Source organism: Cricetulus griseus, chromosome 2 (assembly GCF_003668045.3).
Source record: "Cricetulus griseus strain 17A/GY chromosome 2, alternate assembly CriGri-PICRH-1.0, whole genome shotgun sequence".
Classification (NCBI taxonomy): Eukaryota; Metazoa; Chordata; class Mammalia; order Rodentia; family Cricetidae; genus Cricetulus; species Cricetulus griseus.
In genome coordinates, this window is record NC_048595.1 from 400515617 (window position 1) to 400527311 (window position 11695).

Below are 11695 nucleotides of genomic sequence, written 5' to 3' on the forward strand. Positions count from 1 at the left end.
ACTGAAAATAAATTAGTGGAGGAAAATTTTATTGTTTGATGTTCACTTTGTGGATAATTCTGTGGATATTCACTTTGTGGATATATCTGTGAAAGGAACTTATGAATACTTTCTTTACTTTTGAAAGATGAGTGGCTTTCAAAAAATGGCTTCCTTGATATTCATCATATTCATTGGATGTAAAGGTTCCTTTTCTAGTGTTATCTCCATTCTCCTCAGATGGAGGGCTGGTTGTTACTCTTTCTGAAAAGATTTCAACTCTGTAGATAAAAAAACAGTGCATGTGAGCTGTAACTTAAAATAAGCATTTTATATGGTCTCCTTCTAGACTTAAGGAAAACATATCTTAGATGAAAATAGGTCTGTTTACAAACACAAAGATAAAGGCAAAGCTACCATCCACGTTGCCAAGGAAGTCATCACCTCATGATTTCCCTTAGTAGATTAATCAGTTGATAAAGTGAAGAAAGACATTTATTTAAGAGAGTAAGATAATTTCTCTCTCAAATTCTCTAAAAGTGTTTTTAACAGCAATGAGCCAAAGAGTGAAGATTATATTCATTTATCAAGAATACATTTCTACTCTTTACATAAAAATCTTTTACAAGAAACAGTTTTATGGAAATTCATAGGTGCAACAGAAGAATAATGGCTTCCTATAATATCATATCCCATAATATCAAGTGTACTTTTTCTATAGTTAATCATGCCAGCTATTTGTGAGGAAGAGAAAACCCTACATTTGGGGCAAAGTACTTGTCAGTGGACTTGTGGGTCAGACAAGTACTGATGAACGTATAGCAAAGATTATTGTAGTTTTCTTCTATGTGGATGACTACTCTGTCAAACAAGGACTCAGACCACCAGCATCAGCATTACCTTAGTATGGGGGTTAATTTATATGTCACCTTAGCTGAGCTGTGGTGCCCAGTACATGGTCCAAAATTAGAATGGGTACTTCTGTGGGGGGATTTTAGGAGGAGATTAACATATGAACTAGTAAATAATAATTGAGTCTGCTCTCCCTAATGTGGGAGGAGTCATCTAATTGGCCTTAGGCATAAACAGCAAAAGAGTAACTTATCCATAGCAAGAAGAAATTTTGCCAAGATAACCCTTAGACTTACACTACAAATTTTAGACTTACTGGTAACTATAACTTCATAGACTAATGTCCTAAAGCTAACTGACTAACACCAGGCCAACTAACAAAAGTGATAGTTATGATACAAAGTGGAACCCTAGCAAGGGTTGGTAGCCTATACCTTAGGAGGCTAAATCAGGAGAGTCTGGAGTTGAAGCCTAGTCTGGGTTATACAGCAAAACCCTGTCTCAACCAGATATTAGTTGATGGGCTAAATAACTAAAGGTCGACCTTTGTGAACCCCAAACAGTGGATTTTCAGCACAGTATGTGTCCACTGGAGCATATCCTCTTTAAGCCTGCTCCTGCAAAACCACTGCCTACCACTCTTCTCCGTTACAGTGCTTCCCTTCTCAGGGGTCCATTCCATCCCCCAGCAATGCTTGAATCTGTACATATCACCAAATGCTGGTTACACCATGGTTTTTCTTCTTATTCACAAAAATGCTTAATTATTAAATAATGAACTAATTGTTGTGGTGATAGGGATTAAACCCAAGGTCTAGAACATACAAGGCAAGGGCAAGCACTCTACTACTGAGTTTTCTTAAGTTAAATTTACATCAGGTAAACAATCAAACACAACAAATAATAGAATATTATATCACACCACAATGAAAGGTATGTAGTCTTTGTCTTAAAAGTCCTATCTTATTTTCACTTTTCATTTAAAGCACTTGATGTCTGAATTGCCAGCACCAATATTGACATTCTTTGTAGCCACAGGTAAGTAAAATAAAGATTATTTTTTAAAAATAAAGATATATTTATTTATTGTGAATACAAACACATCAATATGAAACAGTCCATCTGAAACAAAGATGGCCACTAAGTTATGTAGAATAATGGGATGTGGAAGGGCAGAGTCAGAGGAGGCACCAGCCAGATGCAGGAGTCAGACTTACAAAATGAAATAGAGGTAAAGGCCATGAGCCTTGGGACAATGCATGGTTAATTAATATAAGCCTCAGAGTGATTATTTGAAAGCAACTGTGGGATGGGACAGGACTGAGAAACTTCTGTTACTGTGTGTGGTGTGCATGACTGTATGTATACGCACATTCACATGTGTGTAGTCCTACGTGTGTATGCAGGTGTACAAACACATTTGCATACATGCATATGGAGGCCAGAGGTTGAGGTCAGGTGTGTTTCTCCTTCACACATTGTCTTCTGTCTTGAGGAAGGGTGTCTTGGGGTAACCTAGTTAGCCAGGTGCTAGCTATCTGATGTCCTAATCTCTTGAGTGCTTAGGATAACAGGTGGAAATCACACTCCATTAGTATACTTATGGAGGCTAGGGATCTGAACCCCAGTCTTCTGTGAAAAAGAGCTTTATCCACCCACTGGGCCATCTTGAAGCTCCCAAACACTCCTTTTTTAAAAACAAACGAACAAACATTGACTGGTTTTGTTCAGAGGTAAATCCAAGCTTTAGAATGTGGTATATTACACCCTCTGTGGTTCAGCCCCAGCTCTTCAAATCCATCTCCCACTACTTGTTCCTTGGTAACTTTTCAGCAACTCTGAAATCATTGCTATTTCTTTCAGACAGTTCATTTCTTTTCTTTTTTTCTTTTTGTATTTAAAATGGAAACCTGTATTAATAGTTTAGGATTACAACAAAGTTCCATAAAAACAAATAAGGTAAGTTCAAGACAATGCTGCATAAAGCTGCAGCACATGGATCACCGTTTCATGAATAAGTATTAACAAATTAAATAGTTAATATAAAATACTACGTAGGCCCTCGGGCTATATTATTCCTGTAGACTAAAAAGTGAATAAAAGTAATTACAATTGGGTGTGGGATGCGTGCCTGTAACCCTAACATTCATCAGGCTGAGGCAGGAAGATCAAGTGCAGGACATAGTTCGTCCACATAATGAGACTCCAATAATCACCAAGTTGTAAAAACTATAATCTGAAATTGAACAATTGAGTAAGGTTTAATTACCATTAAACCTAATATTATAAAGCTATCTACTTGTTAGGTCTTAGACATAGTACAAGAGAGGGAATTCGTCATACAAGCTGCAGCTTCTCTCTTTCCAGGACTAAGGCAACCAGAATTCCAGTCTTACATGCTGTCTAGTACTCCCACTAAGGAGCTAAACACATAGCAAATAGCAGTCCCATGGTAGCGAGGGACAAAGGATTAGCTTCAAGCTGGCCAGTTCTGCCTAACCTGAGTTAAGGCTTTGTAATCCACCCAGGAGCTTCAATGAACTAACTGCTGTATGAATGAACTAACTAACTCATCTAAATGCTGTAACAAAAGGAATTTCCTTTGCTCTGTGGGTTGCTGTTGGATCTATTCCAGAGTTCTACTGTGGATCACAGTTGACCTAAAGGATATTTTCACATGAAATCTATTTCAGCACATTTCTACCAAAACTAAAAACTCTATTTTTAAAAACACTACTGGCTATATTTTTGCCTTTCAAAAGAGCTTTAAAGGGAGTGATTTGGGTATATCATCATCATTAGGATAGGAATGATATATAAAGACATACAAGTAATGCTGGGTGGTGGTGCTGCATGCCTTTAAACCCAACAGTCTGGAGGCATAGGTAGGTAGATCTCTGAGTTTGAGACCAGCCTAGTCCCCAGAGTCTCAGGACAGCCAGAGCTACCCAGGGAAACCTTATCTCGAAAAACAAAACAAAACAAAAAAGACAGACATACAAGTAAAACAAAGTTCCTTCATGGAGAACTTGTAGAGTCTACCACACTCAGGTTTTCCAGTTTGTTTGTCTTTTCGTTTAGTTTTCAGAATACTCATCTTTCTTCCATTCTCCCATGTTCTCTGCCCTTGTGGCAAGCCTGTCTACCTCCAAGGCCTTGGCCAGTCTCTTCCTGTGTCTGTCTCTGGATGTCTGCAGTAGTTAGCCCATGACTGGAGAAAGATGGAGATAGCTAAACAGTCCCTTATACCACCTTTTCTGAACTCGGGTGGGACATGGGGTGAACTCTGGGGAAGTGTGCAGATTATTAACACGACTTTGTTTATTTGTTTTTTGTTTTTTTCAAGACAGGGTTTCTCTGTATTGTTTTGGAGCCTGTCACTCTGAGTGACAGAGTTTTGGAACTCACTCTGACCAGGCTGGTCTCAAACTCACAGAGATCCGCTTGCTTCTGCCTCCTGAGTGCTGGGACTAAAGGCTTGTGCCATCAACGCCCGGCGCTATTAACACCACTTTGAACTGTGGCTTTAGCCTGCATTTTTTTTTTTTTTTACAGGGTTTGTAAGAGCCAATGGACATAATAGTTCCCCTTTACTGTCTTTAACTTGATGTTGCAGCAGTCTCCTGAATGCACAGAGCTGCCGGGGTTTCTCCAGCTTCTCTTCCTCTTGCCTGCACTTGGTGTTATTCCCAGAGTGGAAAGTTATTCTAGTAACAGGCCTTTCAAAGATGCAAATGGTCATCCTCACAGGAATCACAGGAGCTACCCCAGATCAGCGTTTGGCCTTGACCTTCTTTTGGGGAACCTGGGTCCTTCTCTTCTCTATTTTCTGGGGTATCATACTTCTTGTGAGCCTTCCTAGCAAAGGCTGGCTTGGAAATGAGTTTCCTGAATGTCCCTTCACGGTTGTAGAGCTTGTCATAAGAACTCCACTACAGAAATACAGACAGGCTTGGGTTGCTGGAAATGGCAGTGTCTTTCTCTTCTAATTCTCCTCTACTGAATCCTCAGACAAAAGGGGTGATCCTGTCTTTAGGAATCCTCAGATTGATTGCCTAGACTGCTCAGCTTGCTGTTTCTTATGTCCTTGTCTTTGTGTGTGTCCTGGAGTGACTTTTATTATCTTCTAAACTTTATTTTCAGGCTAATTTACATTTGTTCTTTAAAATCCAGCTTCAGGTTCCATGAATGGTTCAGCTTGCAAAGCTGCTTGCCTCCAGGCCTGATGACCTGAGTTAAATCCCCAAGACTAATGTGTTGAGAGGAGAAAACCCAGTCCTGAAAGGTGTCCTCTGCCCTCCCCATGTGTCCTCCAATCCCACCATAAACCATACAAACAAACAAATACATAGACGTAATTTTAAAAATTGAAATCCCAGTTCTCATGTACTCTTCATGGAACCATTCTCAGAGCTGTAGGCTGGTTTAGACATCTCCTAAACATTTGCATACTGGGCGGTTTTATCCTTTAGCTACATTACATGTCTGAGATCAGAAACTAGCTCAAGTGTTTGTATCCTAGCATCAAACAGTGCCCACTGTGAAGATGTTTAATAATCACTGGATGAGTTTTAGTTAAAACAACTAAAATAGCAACAAGGAGTAATGGTGATGTTGGTGTCTAAACCTCAGAAGAAGTACTTGTGAGCTGACAAATTCTGAGTCACATTTTGAATTTCATAGAGCCTCTCAGTTTTACAGAACCCATTTCACTGTTGGCTCCATCCATAGTAGATGGTGAATCGTTTTACCAAGTGAATTATAAGAAATTGTGGCTTCTATTTCTTTTTGAGTAGTGGGGGCATTTTATCATAAGAAGCCAAGTTAACCTCTGTAAGGATAATTTAACCAATATATGAAAAGCCCTTATCACAGCTTGGAACAAGCAACCACTTAAAAACAACATTGGAGTGAATTACCATTTACTGTTCCTTTAGAAAGATGCTTCTCTGGGATTCAGAAATAAATACAAATCTGAATAGAATGCCAACAAGTTCTATTGTTTCATCTCACTTACCTTTCTGCTGAAGATGTTTGGGGAATGGACCAGCTCTCTATAGCTACATGGGAACAAAAATTTACAGTTATCAGGGGAAGAAACTCAGGATAAGTAAGTTTAATATTTAAAGATGAAGTTGTAAACTGGGAAGTCCTGGCTTGTGCCTTTAATCCCAGTACTTGGTAGGCAGAGGCAGGCAAATCTATGAGTTTGAGGTCAACCTGATCTACAGAGCTAGTTCCAGGATAGCCAAGATCAAGACTACACAGAGAATCCCTGTCTCAAAAAGCCAAAGCAAATACACAAACAAAAAAGATGAAACTATGATATTTACCAAGTGTCATTCCTTTTGGGAAAACATCTTCATTCTGCTTCAAGGGAGAAAATGAAAATGTTAGAGAAATAGCCCAACTATCAAAGTTAAATTTTTTAAAATTATTCTTATGTGTGCTTTAGAAAAAATGAGAGAATGGTCAATCATTTCTTACTTCTTGAGAACACGAACTGCTATTTTTCCATAGCTCAAGCTTGTTTTTAAATAATTCACAAGTTCTTATGAGGATCATCTCAAAAGCGACTCCCAGGAATAATGCAAACAGGATTGGTAGCCAAGCATTGTTAAAAATCTAATAATCTAAAAAGTCTCATATTGTGTGAAACCTCTCATCTGAGACAGACTTCAATCTGTTTTTAGGGAAATGATATATTTTTGACATAATGGCCTGGTATCTCATTCAGAAGGCATTGATTTTTAGAAGCTCCTCAAATAGGAAATGCTGCCTTGTCCATCTATTTCATAAATACAAGCAAAGTTATGCCAGAAAAATAAAACACTTCTAGTAACATTCAGTGCATGAGTTCAATGGGGTGCAGTGCTTGCTCTGGGACTGAGTAAAGTAAGGTACATGTCACACTGGGTATTTAACTGACATCACAGCAACTTCTGCAGTAACAAAAGGTAACAAAAGGTCACAGATGAAACATGTAAAGTCCATGTATGGTACCAGTGTTTGACGTATGTAGGCTAATTTGATTTTGGGAAAGCCTTGGCACTACATAGCCTATGCTGGCCTGGAACTCCGATGTAGTCCGGACTGGCTTTGAACTAGAGATCCTCCAGCTTCAGCACAGGTGTGCACCACCTCTGTTGGCACCATTGTGTAGTTAGTCTTTTTTTTTTTTTTTTTTTTTCTTGAGACAGGGTCATCTTCTATAATACAGGGTAGCCTGTAATTCTTTATATACCATAAACTTCCCTAACTCATGGAAATCCTTTGCCTCAGCCTTCCAAAACCTGAGATTATAGGCATGAGCCACCACACTCAGTTTATATATTTTTTAATCAACACATAATTTTCTATTAATTTAATAAAAGCAGCACAATTCTATACACAATCTCTTGACATAATTGAATTGTTGCCCTAAAGAAAAAAATGTGTAAAATAGAGTTCAAGTTAGAAAGCCATTTAATCTGATAATTACTCTTCTTCTCAACAAAGTGTATGATGCTTCCTTGTAGTCAAGAAAATATAGTCCTTTCTTAGGATAATTGTTAACTGACAGGTGTAACAAATAAAAATACTGGATGCTGTAACTAGGTATGGTAGCATACCCCTTTAATTCCAGTACTCAAGAGGCAGAAGCAGGCAGATCTCTGTTAGTTCAAGGATATCCTGTACTACATGGTGAGTTCCAGGACACCAAGGGCTAATAGTAAGATCCTATATCAAAATCAACAGTAAAAACAAATGTTGTTTTCCTAGTTACCTTGAATTTGACATAGCCCACATAGCTTTTTAGTTTATGTATGAACTGTTGCCACTGTGGCAAACATATGATAAACTGTCTCTTTTGATCCTACATGGCTTCTTGAAACATTTTATACTTCTTTTCCATACAGGGTTCTGTTTTCAAGTTCCCCATTAACAATCTATTAATATATTCAAAACCAAAGTCAGACTTTTGAATGGCCTATTGGTAATTTCCTTTTGATGTCCTAAGATCAGAATTAAGGATGGGTCAGAGGCAGATCTAGACTGATTAGCCTCCAATATAAGCAAGTAGGCCTGGAAGGTCACTAAGCAAACAACAATTTGAGTCACAGGATAGGGTGAACAACACCATTTTTGAATGTATGGCCCTTGCCCTTTGATGATGTAATTAATAGTTCTTAGGTTTCATTTCTTCAAGGTGAGTTGAAGAAAAAGGTATTTACTCTGCTGGAGTAAGCTCTTCAGGCCTCCTCTGAGTACAACAGAATTACTGAGCTCTTACTTTCCACAGTACTGGAGCTCATGAGAGAAACAGCACATACTAAACAGAGTTGGTAGTCTTCTGTTCCCTGAGTAGACTAAAGATGTTGTGTTTGCCTGGAGTACATTCTGATCTTGGATTCTGACTTTGCAAAGATGGTCCTCCAGAGTACATAGCAGGGATTCCACAGCTCTCACAAACCTTTGTAGCCACCGTTTCTCAAGTATGCCTTCACTTCTGTCCCTCTACACATGCACAGTAAAGTGATTTTTTTTTTTTTTTTTTAAGAACGCTTTCCCTAGATTTTTAAGTCTTTTAGGTTTTTTTGGATGTTGGTGGTGGTGGATTTTCTGATAAAATTTAAAGCACCTTAACAGATAACTTGATTTCTTTTGATGGCAGATTTTCTCAAATTCTCTTAATGTTAAGTAACTCAAAAGGGATTCATTTTATTATTCTCTGTATGCCATATCCCAAGTTTTATGACAATGAATCCCTAGCTAGTACTCCACTAACAAGCTCTTATATAAAACAAACAGGCTTGGAACAGCCTCTAGGGCTTTGTGGTTTGCTCCCTATGTAACTGCCTACTGGGAAGAGACTGTTTCATCGCATAGATGTTTCCTTGCATTTGACACCTCCTCTTCATTTGTAAGTGAGGAGCACAAAAACACAAATATTTTGAATAATCTGAATAATCAAGGATGAGTGAAAAACATTTCTTGACATGAGTTTTTAACAGACATGGGATGGTGTCAGAGTGTGACTGACAAAGGCAGAACATGCTTGTCTTAGTTAGGGTTTCTATTGCTATGAAGAAAACACTATAACCATGGCAACTCTCATAAAGGAAAACATTTGAGGTGGCAGCTTACAGTTCAGAAGTTCAGTCCATTATCATCATGGCAGAGAGCATGGTGTCCTGCAGGCAGACATGGTGCTGGCTATATCTTGATCAGAAGGCAACAGTTAAGTGGACTGTCTCAATGGAGTGGCTTGAGCAAGTATGAGACCTCAAAGCCCACCTCCACATTGACACTTCCTCCAACCAGACCAGACCTACTCCAATATGGCCACACCTCCTGATAGTGCCACTCCCTTTGGGGGCCATTTTCTTTTAAACCACCACAATGTCATTGGTCTTTGACAAAACATACTCTGGAAATGAAGGAAATTGGGAAAACTTTTAAAGAATGAATAGAATTTTGGAAATTGATAAAAGATCAACAAAATGAAAAATCATAGGATGAGACAGGTTTTCCTTTTTACAAAACTTACTCAAGTTGGCTGCATTAGGGCTACAGGTTTAGAATATGGAGGACAAGGACAGCTTATTTGTTGATAGGGTGCTCTCGTGAGGCCCTTTGGAGACTCATATTTTAAAGTTAAAATACCAACTGATAAAAGCAATGAGACAATTAAGTGGGAACATCATTTAAAATATTGCAATTAGTCAGGTTTCAAAATGGCCTGTTAGAAACATATGCCAACCCCTTTTCCTACTGGATACCTTTGTTGAACCTATTCCACCTAGTCCTGACAAATTGTGTTTGTCTCAGGTAAGAAGCCCAGTCATTGTTACAATGAAACCCACTATCTCATACACTAAAACAAATAATCATTAGCATAAGTGGGTAGGTATTTAATTATTAGAGGCAGCAGGGTGGCTCTTTTAACAATATTCAAACTAAAAGGGACTGTGTACTTTCCCACTAAATGTGGCAATAAACAGGGAAGCATACAGTGTCTTTCCTTCAATATTCATTTCAGTCTTAGCTCATTGCTAATAGTTACAAATTTTTTATCAACCATGATTAGGTACAAGCTTTTCAAATGGCAAGCTATTACATAAAAAGCATAGTAGTTTCTTATACCCAACTCAGGGATATTAATTTTTGAATGATTTTTATTCCTGCTTAATGTAGTATCTTTGCTGTCTTAGGGTTACTACTACTGTGATGAAACACTAACGAAAAGGAAGTTGGAGAGAAAAGGGTTTATTTCAGTTTACACTTCAGGTTAATAGTCATCACTGAGGTAAGTCAGAGCAGGAACTGATGCAGAGGCCATAGAGGGGTGCTGCTTACTGGTGTGCTCAGCCTGTTTTCTTACAGAACCCAGGACCATCAGCCCAGGGATGGCAATACCCACAATGGGCTGGGCCCTCCTCCATCAATCACTAATTAAGAAAATGCCCTACAGCTGGATGTTCTTGAGGTATTGAGTTTCCTTCCTTACAGTAACTCTAGTTTGTGTCAAGGTGTCATGAAACGTCAGTGCAGTTGCCTATATTCTATCTATAGTTTAAATTTGAAGTTTGATTGACTCACTACTAATCTTTTAAACCCACTTTATCATTACACTTCTATATTGGGATGGTTTGCAGAAGTTTCCTTTTGTATTGTCCATTCTTTGCCTATTATAATTTTTCTGTGGTGCAGATTTTACACAAGGCCTCATTCAAGCTAGGCAAGAGCTCTACCATTGAGTTACATTACTAGCTCTTTATTAGTTTAAATTGTAGTTCGTATTTGTGTCAGTGAATGTAGTTATTAAAAAAATAATATTTTTTTCTTTTTTTCGAGACAGGTAGCTTTGGAGGCTGTCCTGGAACTCACTCTGTAGATGAGACTGGTCTTGAACTCAAGAGATCCACCTGTCTCTGCCTCCCCAGTGCTGAGATAAAAGGTGTGTGCCACCTCCTGGCTTCTTTAAGAGTTTAACATTCGTCTTATTTTGTGTATCTTCTAAAACCCCCTAATTCTACCTGGATATAGCATACCTTAGTCAAACTATTTAGCTTTTTTTTGTTTTTTTTTTTGAGACAGGGTTTCTCTGTGTAGCTTTGGAACCTATCCTGGCACTCACTCTGGAAGACCAGGCTGGCCTCAAATTCACAGAGATCCACCTGCCTCTGCCTCCAGAGTGCTGGGATTAAAGGCATGTGCCACCAACGCCCGGCACTATTTTTAACTTTCACTTTAATGAATCATCTATTGATTTCATATACTGTATTGTTAACTCTCATTTACTCATTTTTGCAAACCTACTACTGAAGCTCTTTACCTTTTTAGTACACATTTACAGAAGTTACTTCACTCTAAAAACCAGCCTCGGTTGATATGCACCTCCATGATCTTTCCCTCAGCTTCTTTTGACTGTGTTGAGCCTAGGGTTTCAAGAGGAGCCCTCTGATCACCTAACACCCTTTTCACCGTTGTGTGCACATGTGAATGCATTTATGCTCCACCTTACTTTTAAAGACACTCCCTCTGAACTTGGAGTACACTAGTTTGGTCAGACTGGCTGGCCAGCAAATCCCAGGCTGGGTATAGAGGTGCATCCTCTTGTGCCCACTTTTTTACATTGGTACTGGGAATTGTATTCAGGAACTTGCAAGATGGTTTGGGGAAGGGCACTGGCTACCAAGATTGGAATGAAAGAACTGCCCCAAGTTATCCTTTGACCTCTGTACAACTTCCCCCCTCTAAAGACAAATAAATGGAAACAAACTTTTTAAAAACTTAAGTATTGGCATTTGTATAAGAAGCCCTTTATGACTGAGCCATCTTGCCCGGCCTTTCTTTTCTCTTTTGAAAAGGTGATACTGAT

At 38.7% G+C, this 11695-nt stretch overlaps 1 long non-coding RNA gene across 1 annotated transcript; it reads right to left on the bottom strand.

The window, feature by feature from the left end:
• Positions 1–12: 12 nt before the first annotated feature.
• On the bottom strand, positions 13–10958 carry LOC118237851. The gene is made up of 3 exons (XR_004768651.1): positions 6165–10958; positions 5849–5891; positions 13–260 (listed from the first exon to the last, which is right to left on the bottom strand). It is a non-coding gene; the product is annotated as an uncharacterized LOC118237851 (long non-coding RNA).
• Between the last annotated feature and the right edge of the window lie 737 nt (positions 10959–11695).